The 21,134-nt window shown below is 41.4% G+C and overlaps 1 protein-coding gene across 3 annotated transcripts in view; it reads left to right on the forward strand.

Annotated features, from left to right (window-relative positions):
* dok6 (docking protein 6) overlaps positions 1 to 21,134 on the forward strand; it is a 512,624-nt gene that overhangs the window by 150,100 nt on the left and 341,390 nt on the right. The window contains exon 1 of one of the 3 annotated variants that reach the window (XM_073051661.1): positions 15,036 to 15,299. The exons of the other annotated variants lie outside the window; for them this stretch is intronic. The gene's annotated coding sequence lies outside the window, so the exon portion shown is untranslated. Of the gene's footprint in view, positions 1 to 15,035; positions 15,300 to 21,134 lie in introns of those variants that run through there. 3 annotated transcript variants of the gene reach the window in all.

Raw genomic sequence — 21,134 nt, forward strand, 5'->3', positions numbered from 1 at the left:
TTTGTTAAATTATATGTGGATCATAAGCTACGTAATTAATCATTGGGAAATCAATTGGTTCTGACAAGCAGGGAAGCATTTTAAAATCTGATTTCTTTGGCATATAGACCCATTTTGCAGTGCTTTTCATCTGCCAGGAATCCACCCCCCTGCCCCCCAGCTGAAGGTGAACTGTTGTTAACGTGGATCCTTGAACAGACACTAAGACTGCTATGTTTCTGTTGGATTATTGCCAGGAGGCAAAACCTCAGGCTGCACCGTTTCCAAGAGGCTCATGAGTGCTGACATTCCAGTTCGACACAGCCTGTCTCTGAGTGTTACCACTGATTTCACTAAATGAAAACCATTTTGTATGTTCAAGGACGTCCCTTTGGAGTTTAAACACTCGCTCATGGCACATTATAAAAGGCACAGAATCATCCTTTGATTGACATCCTTATGGCCCCTCTGATTGGGGATGCCAAATTGGTGCTAATTAATGTTGAATTATCAGTGATTATGCACTCTAGACTTGGGTGCTCCTGGGAAATTTACTTGTATTAGACAGTTCATTAATTTAGGGCAATATGCTAATCATCAAGTAAAAAGAATGGTCTTTTTTATTTGAGTTCAATTTTTTAAATTATGTTGGCAAATGTTAGACTTTTGCCATGCCAAGATCTTAAATACAACAGCAAATACACTGACTGAGTTTATGTTCGAAGATATCCATTGTTCTTATCACAGCACAAATACATGTCGAGAATCCACAGTTCAGTCAATTTATTGTCAATCTTCATATATGTTGCTATATGCTACAATGAGATTCATTTTCTTGCAGGTGTTCACAATAGAACAAAGAAGTAAAATAGAATCAATGAAAAACTACGCACAAAGACAGGCAGCCAACCACTGTGCAAAAAAAAAACAAATAAATAATGCTGAGAGCATGAGTTGTAGAGTCATTGAAAAGGAGTTTATAGGTTGTAGAATCAGTTCAGAGTTGAGGTGAGTGACGTTACCCACACTGGTTCAGGAGCCTGATGGTTGAAGGGTAATAACTGTTCCTGAACCTGGTGGTGTGGGCCCAGTGACTGGCAACTACTCATTTGCTTTGATCCTGCATGAATTCATTTTTATCCTTCCCTCATTCCCATCAATTCCCCCTCCTCTAGATTCTACCACACCCTATACACTAGGGGCAATCTCCCATGGCCAGTTCACCCATCAATGCGGATATCTTCTGGAAAATGGGAGGAAACCTGAGGACACAGAGGGACTCGGTCGTCACCGGGAGAATGTGCAAATTCCACACAAATAGTACCCTCGGTCATGTCTGAACAGAAGTCACTGGGGTTGTGACATACACAGCTAGTAGATCTACTGCAGAATTGTACAGCATAGAAAAAAGTTGTTTCAGCCCATCTCTTCCAAGCTGATCCCTTTAGATCTCTCCTATGTATCACCCAAAGTGCTTTTTGAACATTGTGTTGTATCTGCGCTGCAGCTCATCCCAGATAGACACTACTGCTTTCACCTTAAACTTGTGTCCTCTGGTTCTGGACTCTGTGATACTAAAGATAAAATATCTATCCAACTTCTGCCCCTCATAATTTTATAAAACGCAGTAGGGCCACCCCTCACCCCCACCCATATTTTATATTACAGTGAGAACATAATCTATTTATCTACAGCCCTCCACCCCAGGCAGCATCTTGGTGATTCTCTTCTGCACTCTCTCTGTTGCTATCGCATCCCCTTGTGTGGTTCCAGGATGGGAGCCAATATTTGTAAGTGCAGACTAACCAATGTTTTGTAAAGATGCAACACCAAATTACAGGAAGGATATTAATAAGGTTGAAAGAGTGCAGAGAAGGTTTACAAGGATGTTGCCGGGACTTGAAAAACTGAGTTACAGAGAAAGGTTGAATAGGTTAGGACTTTATTCCCTGGAACATAGAAGAATGAGGGGAGGCTTGATAGAGGTATATAAAATTGTGATGGGTATAGATTGATTGAATGAATGCAAGCAGGCTTTTTCCACTGAGGTTAGGGGAGAAAAAAACCGGAGGACATGGGTTAAGGGTGAAGGGGGAAAAGTTTAAAGGGAACATTAGGGGGGGGCTTCTTCACACAGAGAGTGGTGGGAGTGTGGAATGAGCTGCCAGATGAAGTGGTAAATGTGGGCTCACTTTCAGCATTTAAGAAAAACTTGGACAGGTATATGGATGAGAGGTGTATGGAGGGATATGGGCCAGGTGCAGGTCAGTGGAACTAGGTAGAGAAATGGTTCGGCACAGCCAAGAAGGGCCAAAAGGCCTGTTTCTGTGCTGTAATGTTCTATGGTTCTATGATGTCCCAACTTTTATACCAAACACCTACTCTATCTTCCTGTATTACCAGTTTCAGTGAGATATCGGCTTTTTCACAGAGATCACTTTGTAATCAATGTCCTTCTTGTCTTTGCCATTTATTCTAATTGTTCTACTAGAATTTGGCCTCCCAAAACACATTACCCCCACTTCTTGTCTTGATTAAATTTCATCTGCCGCCAGTCCACCCAAATTCTCAGCTGAACTATGTCCAAAGTTCAAAATACTCCAAGTTCAAAGCAAATTTATTATCAATGTGCAGATATGTCACCATATACTATTCTGAGATTCATTTTCTTGCAGGCATTCACAGTAAATGAAATATAATGAAATCAATGAAAAATTTGATATGTACTTTGAAACTACACAAACGTAAAGATTGAGAAACAACCAATGCGCAAAAGAAGACCACCTGTGCCAATATAGATAAATATGGGGAATAAATAAATAATACTGAGAACGTGAATTTGAATACCTTTTGCCTTAACCTGCTGGACCATCCTACAATTATAAGGGATAAAGTATTAGGGACACACAGGAGGGGTTAAAGGCAGAAATATTACTAGGACCTCATCCAAGGATGGTAAAGGAAGTGGCTGCAGTGACAGTGAACCCATTGGTTGAGAACTTTCAGAACCCACCAAATTCCTTCAGGATACTAGAAGACTGGAACATGGCTAATGTGACTCCCTTATTCAAAAAGCAGGGAAGACCAAAGGTGCAGAACTATGTTCAGAAGGTTTACCTTCTGTACCATATAAAGTGGCTACTGAGTGTATATGTTTGTGGTCTTCTGCTGTTGTAGCCCATCCACTTCAAGATTCGATGTTTTGTGCAATCAGCGATGCTCTTCCGCAGATCACTGTTGTAATGCACGTTTCATTTTCACACACAGAATTGCCACTCAGTTAATTTATTTTTGTTCTTCATACCATCTCTCTAAACTCTAGGGACTGTTGACTGTGAGGCGATCAGATCAGCAGTTCCCGAGATACTCAAACCACCCCGTCTGGCACCAGCAGTCATTCCAAGGCCAAAATCACTTGGATCACAATTCCTCCGCATGCTGATGTTTGGTCTGAACAACAGCTGTACCTCTTGACTGTGTCTGCATGCTTTTATGCACTGAACTGCTGTCATATTGTGGTTGATTAGACATTTGTATTAACAAGCATCTGTACAGGTGTACCTAATAGAGTGGCCTCCGAGTGCATTGGCCATATGTTTAATTCCTCGTACTGTCACACCTGGTGTTCTACCTGAGGACTTTGTTTATTCTCTTCCTATCGTCAATAAAGTACTGACAGAAATAAATCCCCGGATTCAGTCACTAAGTTGCTAAACACAGCACCCATGGGAATTCTTATTTTATTCCCTTGTAATAATCTCTTTTACAATCAATGTAGCATGAGTGATCTTGCATACAGCAAATACAGTGCCATTGTAAGATTTTTTTCTTTAATCAATACTCTTTTCTTCTTTTTCTTAAAACCATCACCCCTACTGCGATATAGGCCATTGACAGATCCTTCTTCTCCCAGGATGGGGTCTTTGGAGCTGCTATTGGTGTTCCTGTAACTCTAGGTTTTTATGTGATGAGGTTGCTAGCCCTACACCCAACTCTCCTTCGTTGGCAGCTGGGCTTGGGATCACCCATGGTAGAGTTCATCTTCCTTTGCATGAAGCTGTAGAAAGCCCCTAAAATAACAATCTGTCCAATTACTCATCTTAAAGCTATCATGTGACTAATTTCCCATGAGGCAGTATCCAAAATAAATTACAAGCCAAATCAACGTAAAAACAAATGAAGCAAGTGATGAGACATGTGGTGAGGAACCAAAGCTATTGTAACTTTGGCCTGTGGGTCAAATTGGCAGTGAGTGAATCAACAGCCAAATTTCCAGCCCAGACTGCTCATTTCCATTGAATTTAACAGGGTTGGTGTAGAGAAAGATTCCATTTGTGTTTGAGACCAATTATAGGTAGTCTAAGTATTGTCGACTCTGCCACGGACTGTCCCAAGACAGTCCCAAAGGAGGAGGGATGGATATAGGGCTAGCAACCCATCCAGTAGAAACCAGAGCTACAGCAATGCCAACAGAAGTTCCAAAGACCTCATCACTGAGAGAGAAATGATCTTCAACGATGGGCATATGCAGTACTTTAAAAAGTATCAGGCACCATGGATTTTTTTATATGGTTTCAGATGATATAGCCTCCACGGAGCCCTGACCTCAACATAATCAAGGCTGTCTGAGATTACCCAGATAGGCAGAAGAAAGCGAGACAGCTTGCCCAAGAATTATGGCAAGTTCTCCAGGATGCTCGGAACAGTCTACCAGCCGATTTTCTTATAAAACTGCACGACAGTGTACCTAAAAAATCTGACGCAGTTTTAAAGGCAAAGGGTGGTCACAGCAAATATTGATTTGATTTCATTTTTGTACTGTTTACTGCTCTTTATAGTACTTTTTTTTGTTATTTAGAAACTTCTCATTATTTTGAAAGAACCTTCGCTTAACAGAATTTTTCCCTAAGACTTTTCCACAAGACTGTAGCCAGCAGTGGCAACATTTCATTGTGGGTTTGAGGAGACTTGGTACGTCACCAAAGACTTTCACAGATTTCTATGGTGTATCGTGGAGAGCATTCTAACTGGCTGCACCATAGACAGATATGGAGAGGCCACTGCATAGGATCAGGAAAAGCTGCAGCAAGTTGTAAACTCAGCCACCTCCATCAGGGGCACTAGCCTCCCCAGCACCTTCAAAAGGTGATGCTTCAGAAAGGAGGCATCCATCATGGCGGACCTCCATCACCCAGGATGAGCCCTCTTCTCATTACTACCATCAAAGAGGAGGTAAAGGAACACACCCACCCAATGTTTTAGGAGCAACTTCTTCCCCCCGCCATCAGATTTCGTAACGGACAATGAACTCACGTACACTACCTCAGTATAAATTTTACTTATTTTCTAATATTCTTGTTCTGTCTTTGCAGTACTTATTGAATTTATTTTTTATCTATTTTTATTGAAATTTTTAGTTTTTAAAATTATTTTGTATTGCAATGTTCCACTGCAGCAAAATAACACATTTCAGAACATATGCCAGTAATAATAAACCTGATTCTGATTCAATAAGTTGTTTCACTCATGTCCTATTCCTCTGCCTTTTAATTCTGTGTAAGATGTCTTGAAGATCAAAGTCAGAGTAAAATTTGTTATCGAAGTACGTATATGTCACCACATACTACCCTGTGATCTGCTTTCTTGCAGGTATTTTCAATAAGAAGTGAGCTTGATTTCAATGTTTAGGAGAAGTATGGATATAAGGTATGGAAGATGCAAGTCAATGAGAGTAGGCAGTTTAAATGGGTCAGCACAGACTAGATGGGCTGAAGCACCTGTGTCTCTGCTGTACTTTTCTAAGACTCCTTGACCGACAACCAACGTGGAAAAGAAGACAAATTGTACAAATAAAAATAATACTGAGGACATGAATTGTTGCAACACACACAAAATGCCGGGGGATTTCAGCAGGCCAGGCAGCATCTATGGAAAAGAGTAACCAGTCAATGTTTCGGGCCGGGACCCTTTATCATGACTGGAAAGACAAAGAAGTCAGAGTAAGAAGGTGTGAGGAAAGGAAGAGGAAATGCAGGGTGGTAGGTGATAGGTAAAACTGTGAGGGGGAGGGGGTGAAGTAAAGAGCTGGGAAGTCGATTGGTGAAAGAGATAAGGGGCTGGAGAAGGGGGAATCTGATAGGAGAGGACAGAAGACCATGGAAGAAAGGGAAGGGATTGGAGCACCAGATGGAAGTGATGGGCAGATAAGGAGATAAGGTGAGAGAGGGAAATGGGAATGGGGGATTGGTGAAGCGGGCGGGGTCAATTACCAAAGGTTTGAGAAATTGATGTTCATAGCATCATATTGGAGGCTACCCAGTCATTCCTGTGATCATTCTCATAAACCACGTCTAGACCCTTTTCAATGTCAGCACATCCTTTCTTCAATAAGGGTCCCAACACTGCTCACAATTTTCAAAGTGCAGTTGAACGAATGCCTTATAAAGACATCCTTATAATTACATCCTTATAAATTACATCCTTGCTTTTATATTCAATTCCTTTTGAAATGAATGCTAACATTGCATTTGCCTTCCTCACCACTGACTCGACCTGCATTTTGTTTTAATCCACCAGACCCACCCAATTCAATACACAAGGTACTGGATTAACTGAGCAAATTAGGAAGTTTCTGTGTAGGGAAATGAACAGTTGATGTTTTGAGTCAAGACAGAAAAATAGAGAGGAAACGGCTAATATACAGAGGTGCAGGGAAGGAGTTGGATCCAGGTAAGGGGGGCTGATATGTAGATGGGGGAGGGGTGTGTGTAAATAGTGACAGAAGCTGGGAGATGATAGGTGGAGGTGACAAACAGCTGATGATGATAGTGTGACTCAACTGAGGCCACGCTAAAATCTTGCTTGTTTCTTACCTGCACAAAGTTGCTGATCAATTCTGATCAATGAAATTGAATAATATTCAAAGCAACAATAGTCAGTTGCCCCATGATTTCTCCTGGTTCAAGTTCAAGTCCAAGTGTTTTGCCATCTGGCTGTACATACATACAACCAAACAAAATGACGTTTCTCTGGATCACTTGTGTTCCTACGATGCATATATCTCACACAGCACATAAAGCAAAATATTAGCACAAATAATAAAATAAAAAAATATTCAAAATGATCGTGAAGTGCACTGCACAGGTAAACAGTAAACAGCTCATTGTCCTAGTGACGAGACGTCGGAAATGGCAGGGAACTCATTACTCTCGCAGCCTGGGGGAAGAAGCTGTTACTCAGTCTGGAAGTCCTAGTCCTGATTCTCCTGAACTTCTTTCCTGACAGTAGTGGGTCAGAGATTGTGAGCTGATAGGGATGCTTTAGCCCTTTTGTGTACATTGCTCCTGGTAAATGTCTCTAATGGGGGAGGGAGCCCTCGGTGATCTTCTCAGTGGTTTTTACTATCCTATTGGTAGCTGGTTTAGTGACCAATAATTTATTCCTGAAGCAGAAGCAGAGGCAGAGAAATCCATATTCCAGGCCAAGGAACCATCATCAGATACAGAAGGTGAGCCTGTGTTGGGTCGCAGTGTTGGGAAAAATTAATGTTTGCTCTCCCACTTTTTAATGCTTACAACTGTTGTTTTACCATGTAATCCTGCTGGATCGTACTACATCTCTTACTTGGGGTTTACCCTCCATTTTCATCCATTTTACTGCTTGCCTTCTGTGCATTCGTCCAGTCTTACTGAACGACCTGAGGCTTTGCCAATTGCTCCACGCATCCAGTTGTAGAAAGTCTGCAAAGTTCTCTTAGGCATCTAGCCTCCCACTCCCTGTAGAATCAACTTGTAGCAACTTTAAAAAACAGTGAGCCCATAGGACTGTAATAAACATCAAAGGAAATCGCCAAACAGTTAAACATGTGAGCTGTTTAATGATCCTTTCTGTCTGAGCGTGTAAGGGATCATCCCTACTGTTGAAGAAAGGTTTAGTCCTGTGAATTTCATTGCAACACTGGCATCAGAAGAACATGGAGATAGTATACGATTCCTTTTCTCCCTATTTCTGAAATTCATAATGTCCATGCTAACATTCTCGCCAATACTTTTATTTTATGCCTGGTTCGGAAATTGCACCATCTCGGATCGCAAGACCCTGCAGCGGATAGTGAGGTCAGCTGAGAAGTTCATCGGGGTCTCTCTTCCCGCCATCACGGACATTTACACTACACGCTGCATCCGCAGAAGAAACAGCATTATGAAGGACCCCATGCACCCCTCATACAATCTCTTCTCCTTCCTGCCGTCTGGGAAAAGGCTCCGAAGCATTTGGGCTCTCACGACCAGACTATGTAACAGTTTCTTCCCCCAAGCTATCACACCCGAAGCCTGGGCTGACACCTTGCCCTATTGTCCTATTTATTATTTATTGTAATGCCTGCACTGTTTTTGGGCACTTTATGCAGTCCAGTGTAGGTCTGTAGTCCAGTATAGCTTTCTCTGGTTGTTTTTTTTTACGTAGTTCAGTCTAGTTTTTGTACTGTGTCATGTAACACCATGGTCTTGAAAAATGTTGTCTCATTTTTACTATGCACTGTACCAGCAGTTATGGTCGAAATGACAATAAAAGTGACTTGACTTGACTTGATTTGATATAGCACAGTATAGGCACTCCCAGCCCAGTAAGCGCACTCTGACCAGTTACACTCATGTGACCAATTTGAGTGAGTGTGTGTGTGTGTGTGTGTGTGTGTGTGTGTGTGTGTGTGTGTGTGTGTGTGTGTGTGTGTGTGTGTGTGTGTGTATACATCATGGACACTACCATGTGCAGCTGAATATGTTTGTGTTATTAAGGATAACACTGAGATTTTTTTTCAAATTCATTGACATGAGATCCTTCCAGGCATCAGACCTCTATTAACCTGGGTTTGGATTTGACCAAAGTTCTATATCTCAGTGGTCACTAGTTCACCCCGCATGGAATTCCTTATTCATAGCCAACAGCAGGTTAGATATTTAGACTTATTGAGGGCCTGTCAGCTGCATTATTTATTTTCAGATGTTGTCCAAGTAACCTCAAAATCTGCTGGTCCTACCACAATCCACAGCAAGTGAAGTTCTTTGGAGCCAATGCAATTTGGTGAATGACTTTGATCATATAACTGTGATTCACTCTGCAGTTTGCTGAAATGGGTGGAAAATGATTAAAATTTTAAATATTAATACCAAGCATTCTCCTATTTTTAGCTTGCAATCCCTGTCCCTATTGAGGCCTTCTCTAAACTGCTATGCGATAGTGAACTTTAATGAATCATGATTCTAAATTATTTCCTTTCACTTCAGCACAGTGGAAACTCTACACATTTGATGTTGGTTAGTGTCCAGGTTAGACTTGAAGGGCTGAATGGCCTAATTCTGCTCCTATATCTTATGGTCATAAAATAACAGATCAGCTGTGCAGCACTGCATAGTTCTTAAGATCTTCATATATAATTATTAGATTTTCACCCCCTCCTCCTTCCCTTTCTCCCATGGTCCATTCTCCTCTCCTCTTTGATTACTTCTTTTTCAGCCCTTGGCCTCTTTCACATATCCTCTCCATGCTTCTCACTTTCTCCTCTTTCCCCCACTCACTTACCTTCCCCTTCACCTGGCTTAACCTACCTACCCTCCCCCCACCTCCTTATTCTAGCCTCCTTCCAGTCCCAATGAAGGGTCTCGGCCCAAAATGTTGATTCTTTCTTCCTCTCCATAGCTGTTGCCTGATCTGCTGAGTTCCTCCATCATTTTGTGTGTGTTACTCTGGATTTGCAGCATCTGCAGAATCTTTTGTGTTTAGAGTTTTATTTTTTGAAGCTATGTTTGATTTCAGATTACAGTAGCAAATGCTGAGGTGTTTCATGCTGGTGATTCAGTCTGAGGACCCATCATGGTCATAAACCAAGTTTTTTTTCCCAGATTTATGATGTCATCTGAACTCCCACAACTCTTCCCTCAGCATTTATAATCCTACTTAATTTAAAACCCTATCTTTCTTTGACAACTGCTATAACGCCTGTGTTACTTACTGCTTCCATTCTATAGGTGCTGGTTTTTTTTAAAGCAAAAATACTGTAGATTGGAAATGTGAAGCCTATTTAGGGTTGCAGCTTGAATTGACAGCTGGTGGATTGTGAATGCCAGCTTACTTTCTGAATAAGAAATGCACTCACTCCTGCCAAAATATTCTAACCTAATTACTGGCACAGACATTGTGATTAATAATGGTGACAAGACAGTGATAAACCCTTCACGCCAAAGACTATTTCCATGACAGGCCTGGATGCTATGACATGTTTGAGAAATGCTGACATTGGAAATAGTTTTGACAGCAGTCTAAGTAGTCTGTTTCATGAGGTTCTAAGTCAAGCAATATTCTGAACAATACCAGCAACAGCTAGCACACAGCATAAATTAGCGCAGGTGCGTGTCAGAGCTTTGCAATCTCAGTGTGGTAATTTAATTTTAAAGGGGTACAGAGAAAATTTACAGGGATGTTGCCGGGTCTGGAGGACCTGAGTTATAACAAAAGATTGAATAGGTTATGACTTTATTCCTTGGAACATAGAAGACTAAAAGAATATTTGATAGAGGTATACAAAATTATAGATAGGGTAGATACAAGGAGTCTTTTTTGTCCACTGAGGTTGGGTGGTACTACAAGTAGAGGTCAGGGGTTAAGGGTGAAAGTGAAAAGTTGAACATGAGGGGGAGCTTCTTAACTCACAGGGTCATAAGAGTGTGGAACAAGCTATCAGTGCAAGTGATGTGTGCAAGCTCGATTTCAACACTTAAGAGAAGTTTGGATAGGTACATGGATGGTTGGAGTATGGAGGGCTGTGGTCCCAGTGCAGGTCGATGGGACTAGACAGTTTAAATGAAACCAAGCGATCACAGAGAGAATGTGCAATGGGGAGAATTGGGATTACAAGAGCACAATAAATTAGGAACAGGGGTAGATCATCTTGCTTTCCCTTCATTAAAAGCATGGCTGATCGACCAAGACCTTAAATGGTCTCCTCTGACCTCAGTTCCATGAGCTTCCAATACTTAACCCCAAGTAAGCCTGAATATAAATAGATTAGTTTGAAGTTAATAGTGGGCAAGACACAAACCTGCCAAACAATTTAACTTCTATTAATGGCAGAAATAAATAGTAGGTGTATTCATTTCTGGGGATGGGGAGGGGTAACCTTCATTAATTTAGCAACACAACCAAGAGAAAATCTGCAGATGTTAGAAATCCACGCAATACACACAAAATGCTGGAGGAACTTATTATTGTGAGGGTCTCAGCCTGAAACGTCCACTGTTTACTCTTTTGCATAGATGCTGCTTGGCCTGCAGAGCCCCTCCAGCATTTTGTTTGTGTTGTTTTAGCAACAGTCCCTTTTATCAGTTCCTTTTTTTGCCCTTTTAACCTCGGTCTCCAATACAACATTAAATTTTTCTGCTTTACCCACTAAATGTTGAGTTTTTATACAGCAAAATAAACTTTACTCATAACAAAATGATTTACAAGGAAAAAAACTGCAATGCCTTGTCATTTGTGTATTCATTGTCAGTGCTTTCAGTACCGTTCTATTAAATTCCTTAAAACCAGTATGACTGTTGCCAGTCATGTGGCCCACTTGGGTGGTACATGTACAATAATTGAGGGGCTTTCTCACCTAACCCGGTGACCCTCCCTGTCCAGTAGCGGAAGAACCCTATAATGTGGTCCTTCTGGTGGCTGCACCAAGCTTCAGTGTGTCCCTCAGCACATATTCCTGCAGCCTGGAGTATGCCAGTTGGCGGCATTCCTCCATGGACATCTTGCTCTGCTGGCAGACCAGTTGATCCAAATTCCACAGCTACTCTAACATTGCACCAACATGATTCTAGACCTCTTAACATTATGATGAGTCTATTCTTTTTGTCATGACCTGTCCTTTTTTTTAACCATTTAAAACATTCATTACACTGCCCCACAGTCTGGGTTGTTCTTTAAAAAGAGTTAGTCATTCCTCTTTTCTTGGAATCATCTGCAAAATTTGACAAAATGCCTTTTAGGTTTACATCTAAATAATTGATGTACACAATCAATGTTCAGCAGTAAGTGGTTCCCAGAAATAAGCCCTGGTGACCATCAGAATCTAAAGAAAAATGTTCCTAAACACTAATATTGTTTTCTTACTCCCAAACATTATAATCCAATTTGCTTTTCCCCCTCAAGTTCCACACCCTTAAATCTTTTCTGGTAATCCTGTTTGGTACATTGCCACAGGCTTTCATAGAGATCAAGTGTATGACACTCACTGTGTTTAGCCTCCTGAGAGAATTCTGTGGATTTCAACTGCAAGTAGACCTTCTGAAATTCATTCTACTCTTTTCTCTTAATCTAGAAACATGTTCATTTCATACTTAATTAAAGACTATAAATTTTTGTAACTACTTTAGTTAAACTAATTGACCTGTAATTACCTGTAGATTAGCTCTTTTTAGTACTTCATTGGCTACTCTTCAGTCTTCTGCATACATTCAGTCTGAGTAGAGACATGAAATATTTCAAGGGGTTTAACAGCTTCATGTCTCATCTACTTTAGGATCTTAAGACTATGGACCATAAGACATATGAGCAGAATTTAGCTATTAGGCCGATCGAGTCTGCTCCACCAGTCTGTCATGGTTGACTTATTATCCCTCTTAACCCCATTTTCCTACCATCTCCCCATAACCTTTGATACCCTGACTAATGAAGAATCTAACAATCTCCACTTTAGGTGTACCCAATGACTTTGCCTCCAAAGCCGACTGTAGCAGTGAATTCCACAGGTTCACCACCCTCTTTCTAAAGAAAATTTTCCTTAACTCTGTTCTAAAGGAATGTCCCCCTATTCAGAGACTGTGCCTTAAAGAGGATGAAGAGGGGATTTACCAGGATGCTGCCTGGTTTAGAGAGCCCGTCTTATGAGGATAGGTTGAGTGAACTATGGCTTTTCTCCTTGGAGCAAAGGAAGATGGGAGGTGACTTTATAGAGGTGTATAAGATGATAACAGTTATAGATCAAGTTGATAGCCAGACTTTTTCGCTGTGCAGAAGTGCTTAATACAAGAGGGCATAATTTTAAGGAAAGTACGATATGGAGGGATGCCGGAAATGTGTTTTTTACACAGTTGGTGTATGGAATGCACAGCCAGGGATGGTGGTAGAGGCAGATACATTAAGGACATTTAAGGAACTCTTGGATAAGCAAATACATGTCAAAAAAATGAGGGACTGCTTAGGAGGGAAGGGTTAGATTTATTTTAGAGTAGGTTAATGTGTTGGCACAGCAGTGTGAGCTGGAGGGCGTGTATTGTGCTATGGTGTTTTATGTTCAATGTGATCTTTTTCATGGCCTCTGGTTTATTCCAGTGTCCAGTCCAGGAATCCCATATCAGGTGTATCCTTGCAACATTTCTAAAGATGGTACTGGTGAAACACAGCAACATATTGCGGGCATCTTACAATACATCTAAATGTACTTTTCTGAACTCTGCAGTCTGTAATTTCTCTTTAAATGATGTACTTTTGAACAGACTTAACAAACTAACAATTTCACAATCTGCTCAGGACTCTGTGGACTTTACTCTCAAGCATGCAAGAATGGCTCCTTTTAGCAATGGTAGTATATCACCACACCCGAAAGAAAGGGAGGAGGGGAAGACTCCAGCCCAGAATGAAACACGGGGAATGAAACTTCCTCTACCCAGCATCTTGTTAGCAAATGTACAGACTCTGGAGAACAAAATTGAAAATCTACGGGCAAGATTGTTGTATTGGAGGGTAATAAGGAACTGCTGTGTTCTGTGTTTCAAGGGCTTCTCAAGACACCGAATGGACTGGACTGTTGATTCCAAAAAGGCAAAATGTGGGGGTCTGTGTTCCATGAAGAGCTCTTTGTGGTGCTCGGACAAAGCTGCCTTGTTGCACTTACTCCCTTGAACCATAACACCTAATGATTAAGTGCCAATCATTCTACTTCCCAAGAGAGTTCTCTTCCATGATCCTGACTGCAGTTTACATACCCCCAAAGGCAGATGTTAGCCAGGCACTTGAGGTAGTATCTTCAGTACAGGCCTGAGGAGCTCATTACATTAACCCACCCCAGTGCCAGTGCCTGACATCGAGAGAGTCTTGGAGAACCTGAGAGAAACCAGGGGAACTTGAGAAGGTCCTGGAGATCTCAAAGTGATTGTCGGAACTCGAAAGGTACCTGGAAACTCAAGTGATCTGGAAAACCTTGAGAGGGACTTGGAAACCTTCAGACAGAGAATATTGAAGAAAACCTTGAAAACATTGAATAAGCCTTGGAGACATTGAATAAATTTTGGCGACATTGAATAAACCTTGGAAACATAGAAGTCCTGGGAAATCCGGAGGGCCTTGAAGACCTTGAGAACCTTGACAACCTTGAGAACAAGGAAATCTTAAACCCAGAAAATGCTTTGGGACCTGGGAAAGCCATGAGGCACAGAAAATGCCTTGAATGTAGACTAGAGAATCTCAGAACATGGACTCGTGATGTAGACTTGAGAATCTCAGAACTCTGAAAAGAAAAGATCTGAACATGGACTTGGAATGTGAATTTGATAAACTCAGAACATAGACTAGAGACAGTCAGAACATAAACTTGATAAACTCAGAATGTGGAATTAAGAATGGATGACATTCTCACTTAAAATCAACTGGTGTCAAAATGCCAGTGTTCAACCTTGGCTGAGTCCAGTAATAGGTGGGGTCCTTCTGTCACAATATGTGCTGCCAACGTCAGAACCCAAGTGCGGAGGAGAGACAGATTCCATTGTAGAGACAGCATCTAGGGTTTATTCATCAGAATCCCAACAGAACATTGGTGGTTCGGCTGAGCGACACCACTAAATGCAACATTTTCAAAACCAGGACCTTGTGATTAGCATTAATCAGGTGTTCACTTAAATAATACAAGTAACAGGGAATCTCTGAGTCAATCAAATTAAACTTTAAAAGTTTGTACAGAAAGCACCAGGTGACTGCATTACAAAGAGCAAGCCACTCGAGAAAAACATGAAGAACTCTAAATGATTAACGAATGTTGTTAAGCAACAGTTAACCAATTCAGGTAGTCTGAAATCCTTGGGGCCCAACACTCTCCGACTCCCTGCACAGCCTGAAAAGCTCATTATAAATCATTCATCTTAATGCACAAGTGGTCCTTTCAAGAGCCTTGAAGCAGTGTGATAGAAGCTGTTCGTAGGTCTGGTAGTTCATCTTTTCCATCTTCTGCCTGGGGAGAGAAGATATCCAGGGTTCACGTCTTGACAAAGAAATATTCAGAGGTGAGATTTAAAACCACATTTTACAATTTAGTCTTTCAGTATCAGATTTTCACTGGAAACTGGGAACTTATGCATTGATCATTAGTCATGTTATTGGATGGTCATACTTAACTGAAGAAGGTGATAGAGATATTTCCACCATTCATTGCAAAGGATCTGCCTTGATTGATTCAACTGGCTTGTTGGAGCTGCGATTGGCAACAGGAATACTGGATGACAAGAGCAGAAATTAATAACAATAGCATCAAAAGTACCTTTGAAACCTGGATACAAACCCAGAATTGAAGCATGAAGCTACATCTTAGAGCCTTTGCTTTTATGAAGCAAGGATCTTTAAGCCTTATGGGCTTTCAAACACAATATTTTATGTTCTTGTCTCATTTTTTCATTAACACCACTTCACTATTCATGCTCTTTTTTGTCCTAATAATTTAATTAAAAGTCAAACATATGTTGCTACTTTTAATTTAAAAATTAATATATATTGCTCATTTTTACACTGTTTATTATTTTCATAATTTATTATAATTGTTGAAAGTTTTTGTTGCCTGTCATGTAAACACATGACAGCAAATTCCTAATACATGCAAATAAAGTTGATCCTTGACAATAAACCTGATTCTGATTCCAATAGGCACTAGCTGTGAAGAGCAGAGAAAGTTATTTTAATACCTTGTGAAGCCTTTATCTCTAGGAAACTATAGTAGAAGTAGAAGTGTGAAGAAGTACAAGGTCAGAGTAAGGAGGCGGAGGGAGGGGTGGCAGAAGTACTTCTTCCTCCCCCGCCCCCCCCCCCCCCCCCCCCAGCATCTTACTCTGATCTCATCTTTTTCTCCAGTCCTGATGAAGGGTTTTGGCCTGAAATGTCGACTGTTTACTCTTTTCCATAGATGCTGCCTGGCCTGCTGAGTTCCTCCAGCATTTTGTGTGCGGAGCCAATTGGTTTCGTTTTACTTCTGAAAGTGCAAGGTACTTAAAACAATTGTCCAGCTAACAGCCAGGAGAAAAAGGCCCTTACTTGCAAAACAAGGGGCCTTTTCCTTTTGTCCTCGGACAGCACGTTAACACAATGGTTAACAGACAGCTATCACACAGCTAGCAATCCAGGATCAAATCCACCACTATCTGTAATTAGTTTGTGCATTTTCCCTGTAACTCTGTGGGCTTCCTCCGGATGCTCCGGTTTGCTCCCATGTTCCAGAGATGTACAGGTTAATTAGTCACATGGGTATATTTGGGCACAGGGGTGTTCACTGGGCTGAAAGGGCCTATTACCATGCTATATCTCTAAATTTTAAAAAAGAGAAGGTTGGAAATACATATCTGTCATTTTCTCAGTCATTACAAATATCATTTTCACTATTTTGAATTCTAGTACTGGTGCCATCTAATCAGGTAGATAAAATCATTAAAACACCATTAATATTTAACACATTAGAAGGAAGAAAGATTAATATGTGACAACTATTAAAGAATGTATTGACATATTTCAGAGAAAATTGATAAAAGTAATTTTTAAATGTAACGGTGATAGTTAATTATTTTTGACTAATGATACCCATCAGCTTCTTTTTGATTTTGTGGCCAACAGAATTGTGTTTTAGTAACATCCCACAAGACGAGCTGACTGAAATTCTATCAGCACCTTAAACATCAGCTGGCTTTGTTTTTTTTTCTTTTAGAAATAGCATGGTAATAAAGAGATTGCAAGTAAGCACAGTGATGCAGTGCTAAGATGTAGCATGACTTTACTATGGTTGTGCTCCCACAGAAAAGCAAGGCCATGTCATTTGATGCCATGCTTAGAACATAGAACATGCAACATTACAGCACAGTACAGGCCTTTTGGCTTTGTACCAATCTTTTAACCTACTCTCAGATCAGCCTAACCCTTCTGTCCCACATAGCCCTCCATTTTTCTATCATCCATGTGCCTATCTAAGAGTTTCTTAAATGCCCCTAATGTGTCTGCCTCTACCATCACCCCTGACTGGGCATTCCACACACCCACTACTCTCCGTGTAAAGAACATACCTCTGACATCCCCCTGATACTTTCCCTTAATCACCTTAGAATTGTGCCCCCTTGTATTAACTATTTTCGCCCTGGGAAAAAATCCTCTGGTTGTCCATTCTATCCATGCCTCTTACCATCTTGTACACAGCAGTCAAGTCACCTCCCATCCCCTCACTCCAATGAGAAAAGCCTTAGCTCACTCAACTTATCTTCATGAGACATGCCCTCTGGTCTAGACAGCATCCTTTGCATCTTCTCTAAAACTTCCACATCCTTCCTATGATGAGGCAGCCAGAAATGTACTCAATACTTCATGTGCAGTTTAGCCAGTGTTTTATAGAGCTGCAACATTACCTCATGGCTCTTGAACTCAGTCCCCCTACTAATAAAGGCCAACACACCATCCCTGTTAATGGAATCATTGCTTTCCCCTCAATACCCTCATTACTTGCGTGTTTCAGCTATTTTCGCAGTCATGTAATCATCTTTGAAACAATTTGGAATTTGAACTTCCTCAAAAAAATAATAACATGTATTCTTGATTAGCTACATCCTCCTGAATCAGCTGAAGCATAATTTTTTTTTGTAAGATTTGGGGTCAGATCAATAAATGCTGTATGTAATTAGAGAGAAATGCAAGATCTGACCAGCCACATTAATGGATTCAGTAATGCAGGAAGCAACGGCATTATGCAGCACGTGGCACTACTTTAGGGAAAGGGAGGAAGTACCAAGGTTCCTGTGTCATTGCCATAATGTGTTTAGTCCCTGGCCATCAACAAACTACAGAATCTGTTGGGGAACAAGTTTGACCCAAGTAGTAGTCTGCCGTTCCTTTGCGGACGGCATGGTAGAATAGTTAATGCTGTTGCAGTGCCAGCAGGCTGGGTTCAGTTCCTGCATCTGTCTGAGAGGGGTGTGTAACTTCTCTCCGTGACCGTGTGGGATTCAGTGCTCCGGTTTCCTCCCACATTCCAAAGACGTACCGGTTAGTAGGTTAATGGGTCACATGGGTGTAATTGCCTGGCTCATGCTCGTGAGCTGGAAGGACCTGTGTTGTATCAAAATAAATAAATACATATCAAATGTAGCAAGTAATGAAGCTGAGTCTGTTTGCAGCCATCGCTTTGTAATCTTAATACTTGATTATTCCAATCTTCTCGCCAGCTTCCCATTTTCTATGTAAGCATCTTGACTAACTTCTGTGGCACATATCTTAAATAACTCTTGGTACCTTTCTCTTGTCACTTTGGTGCTTGTTGTCTACGCCTTCCACCAAATCCTAAAGGCAATGGGAAAGAAGCAGCTTTTGTAAAATGTTAAACTTCTGTCTGAATGCAGCATTGAGGGGAAGGTGTGGCTGAATGGTGGGAGTCCTGCTGATAGATGTTACCTTCTCGAGAAAGTAACACCTCTTGTAGGCAGTGGAGAGAGATGTGTTTATGCTGGAGCTAGCTGAGTCCATAGGCTCTTGTGTTCATAGAGCTTCCACACCAGGCTGTGATTCAGCCAGTCTGAATGCTTTCCTCTGTACATCTGTAGAAGTTTGTTGAGACTTTGGTCATAGGCCAAATTTTCTTTAAGTTCTAGGAGAGTAGAAACACTGATGTGCTTCTCCGTGGTTGCGTGTGTGTGGGTACAGGATAGATCCTCCCAGATGGTGACACCTAGGAGCTTGAAGTTGCTCACCCTTTCCACTGCAAGGTCTTAAGTGAGGACTGGTGCATGTTTGTAGGTGGGTACCAAGAGAATGGAAGGAGCTGGAGTAGTTGACGAATGGCTGTAGAAGAAGTGGTGGCAAGGAGTTAAGTGGGTGAATTGGACTGATAGGGTTACTCTGGAGGTTGGCATAAACCTGAACGGCCTGTTTTCCACGTGAGAGAAATGTTGAAGGTCAGTTGTTGCCAGTTAAAGAAAATGGAAGGAGTAGGAATTAATTTATGAGCAATCCAAATAATCTCGCTGGCTGTAATCAGTAGCCAATTTGCACAAGAACACAATGTAGATAGCAAGATTGGTTAGTTGAGTGATGTAGCAGCAGCAACCTAGCACCTAATATTAACAAGACCAAGGAATTGATTGTGGACATTAGGAAGGGGAAGTCAGGGGAACACACACCAATTCTCAACGAGAGATCAGCAGTGGAAAGGGTGAGCAGTTTCTAGTTCCTGAGTGTCAACATCTCTGAAGATGACGGCTCACTGGTATTTCATGAGGAGTTTGAGGAGATTTTGTATGACATCAAAGACTCTGGCAAATTTCTACAGATGTAAGTACCGTACAGAGGATTTTAACTGGGTGCATCACTGTCTGGCACAGGATGTGGAAACAGATGTAAAGGGTTGCAAACTGAGCCAGATACATCACGGGCACTAGTCTCACCACCATGGGCACTAGTCTCACCAACCTGGAGGAGCACTTCCAACAGGTGATGCCTCAAGTGGGTGGAATCCATCATTAAAGACTCTCACCACCCAGGACATGCTTCTCATTACTACCATCAAGGAGGAGGTAGACCTGCCAGAACAACCATATTCAACATTCGAGGAATAGCTTCTTCCTTTCCACTGCAATATTTCTGAGTGATCCATGCACCCATAAGCACCACCTCACTATTTGCTCTCTTTTCGCACCACTTACTTACTTTTTATATATGTATTTCTCATTGTAACTTACAGCAAATTTTTAAATGCATTGCCACAAAGCAACAGTTTCACAACCTATGTCAGTGATAGTAAACATGATTCTGATTCTGAGATCCCACAAACAAGTTTGTCTACTTACAGTAATTGTGCTTTTACATTCTTACTCTGACAGGATGATCAGATATTCTCTTTTGAAGCAAAATAATGCATTGTTCATTAAGAAGCCTTATGCATTTTCAAGTACAAATGCTTTTTAACTTAAAAGTCAAAGTGAGTTTATTATGTCATACACACAAAGACAGGGACACACAAGTACAGTATAAAGAAAAATGCGCTTGCTGCAGCATCACAGGCACGTAGCATCAGATATGCAGCATTCTCAAAAAAAACATAAACATGAATTATGTCAACATAACCATTCTAGCTTCCTCACTCTTCCTCGGCCTCAGATATCAACTATTTATTCATTTCCACAGATGCTGCCTGACCTGAGTTCCACCAGCATTTTGTGTGTGTGTTGCTCTGGATTTTCCGAACCTGCAGAACCTCCTGTGTTTAACATCAATGAAACACAATTTTTACATGAAGGAACGCATGTAGAATGAAGTAAATCCATTGTGCAAGATGGTCCGAGTGCTGCTATGCTGAAGCCACGATTCAGTAATTGCAAATTGGCTCAGCTTGGCAGAGTAACTTAAGGAAGAAAGAAGTGTTTAGGATAAGAGCGAGTCATCGGCAGGTTCCAGGTCTGAGGTTCTGTGTAGGCGGGAGGCACAAGGTCCAGTGAACCCCTAGGTATGCGTATCAGTAAGGCTGGAGTTTGAGGCCCAGTGTTCAGGGTCCTCATTTGCCATCATCGGCGACCCTGGTGGTCAATGCCGAATGTCAAAGCCCAAAGGTCAATTGAAGGTCTGGAAGTCTGTGGAAACCTGGGATACAAGTCTCTGTGAATCCACTAGGGAAGTTGAAGCCCAGTGTCTGTGAATCTGAGTCCGCTGGAGGCCAAAGATGGCCTTTCCTGGTGCTGGGGAACTGTGTATGTGGATGGGGTAAGAGAGAGAGAGCAGATGGGAGGAAAAGGGGCTTGTTCTACTGCTAGTTTTTGCTGTTTGTTGTGTTCTTTGAGATGCAGTGTGGAATATGCTCTTATGGCCCTTAAAGCCATTCTGCCCAG

The sequence above is a fragment of the Hemitrygon akajei genome, chromosome 1, assembly GCF_048418815.1.
Source record: "Hemitrygon akajei chromosome 1, sHemAka1.3, whole genome shotgun sequence".
Lineage (NCBI taxonomy): Eukaryota > Metazoa > Chordata > Chondrichthyes > Myliobatiformes > Dasyatidae > Hemitrygon > Hemitrygon akajei.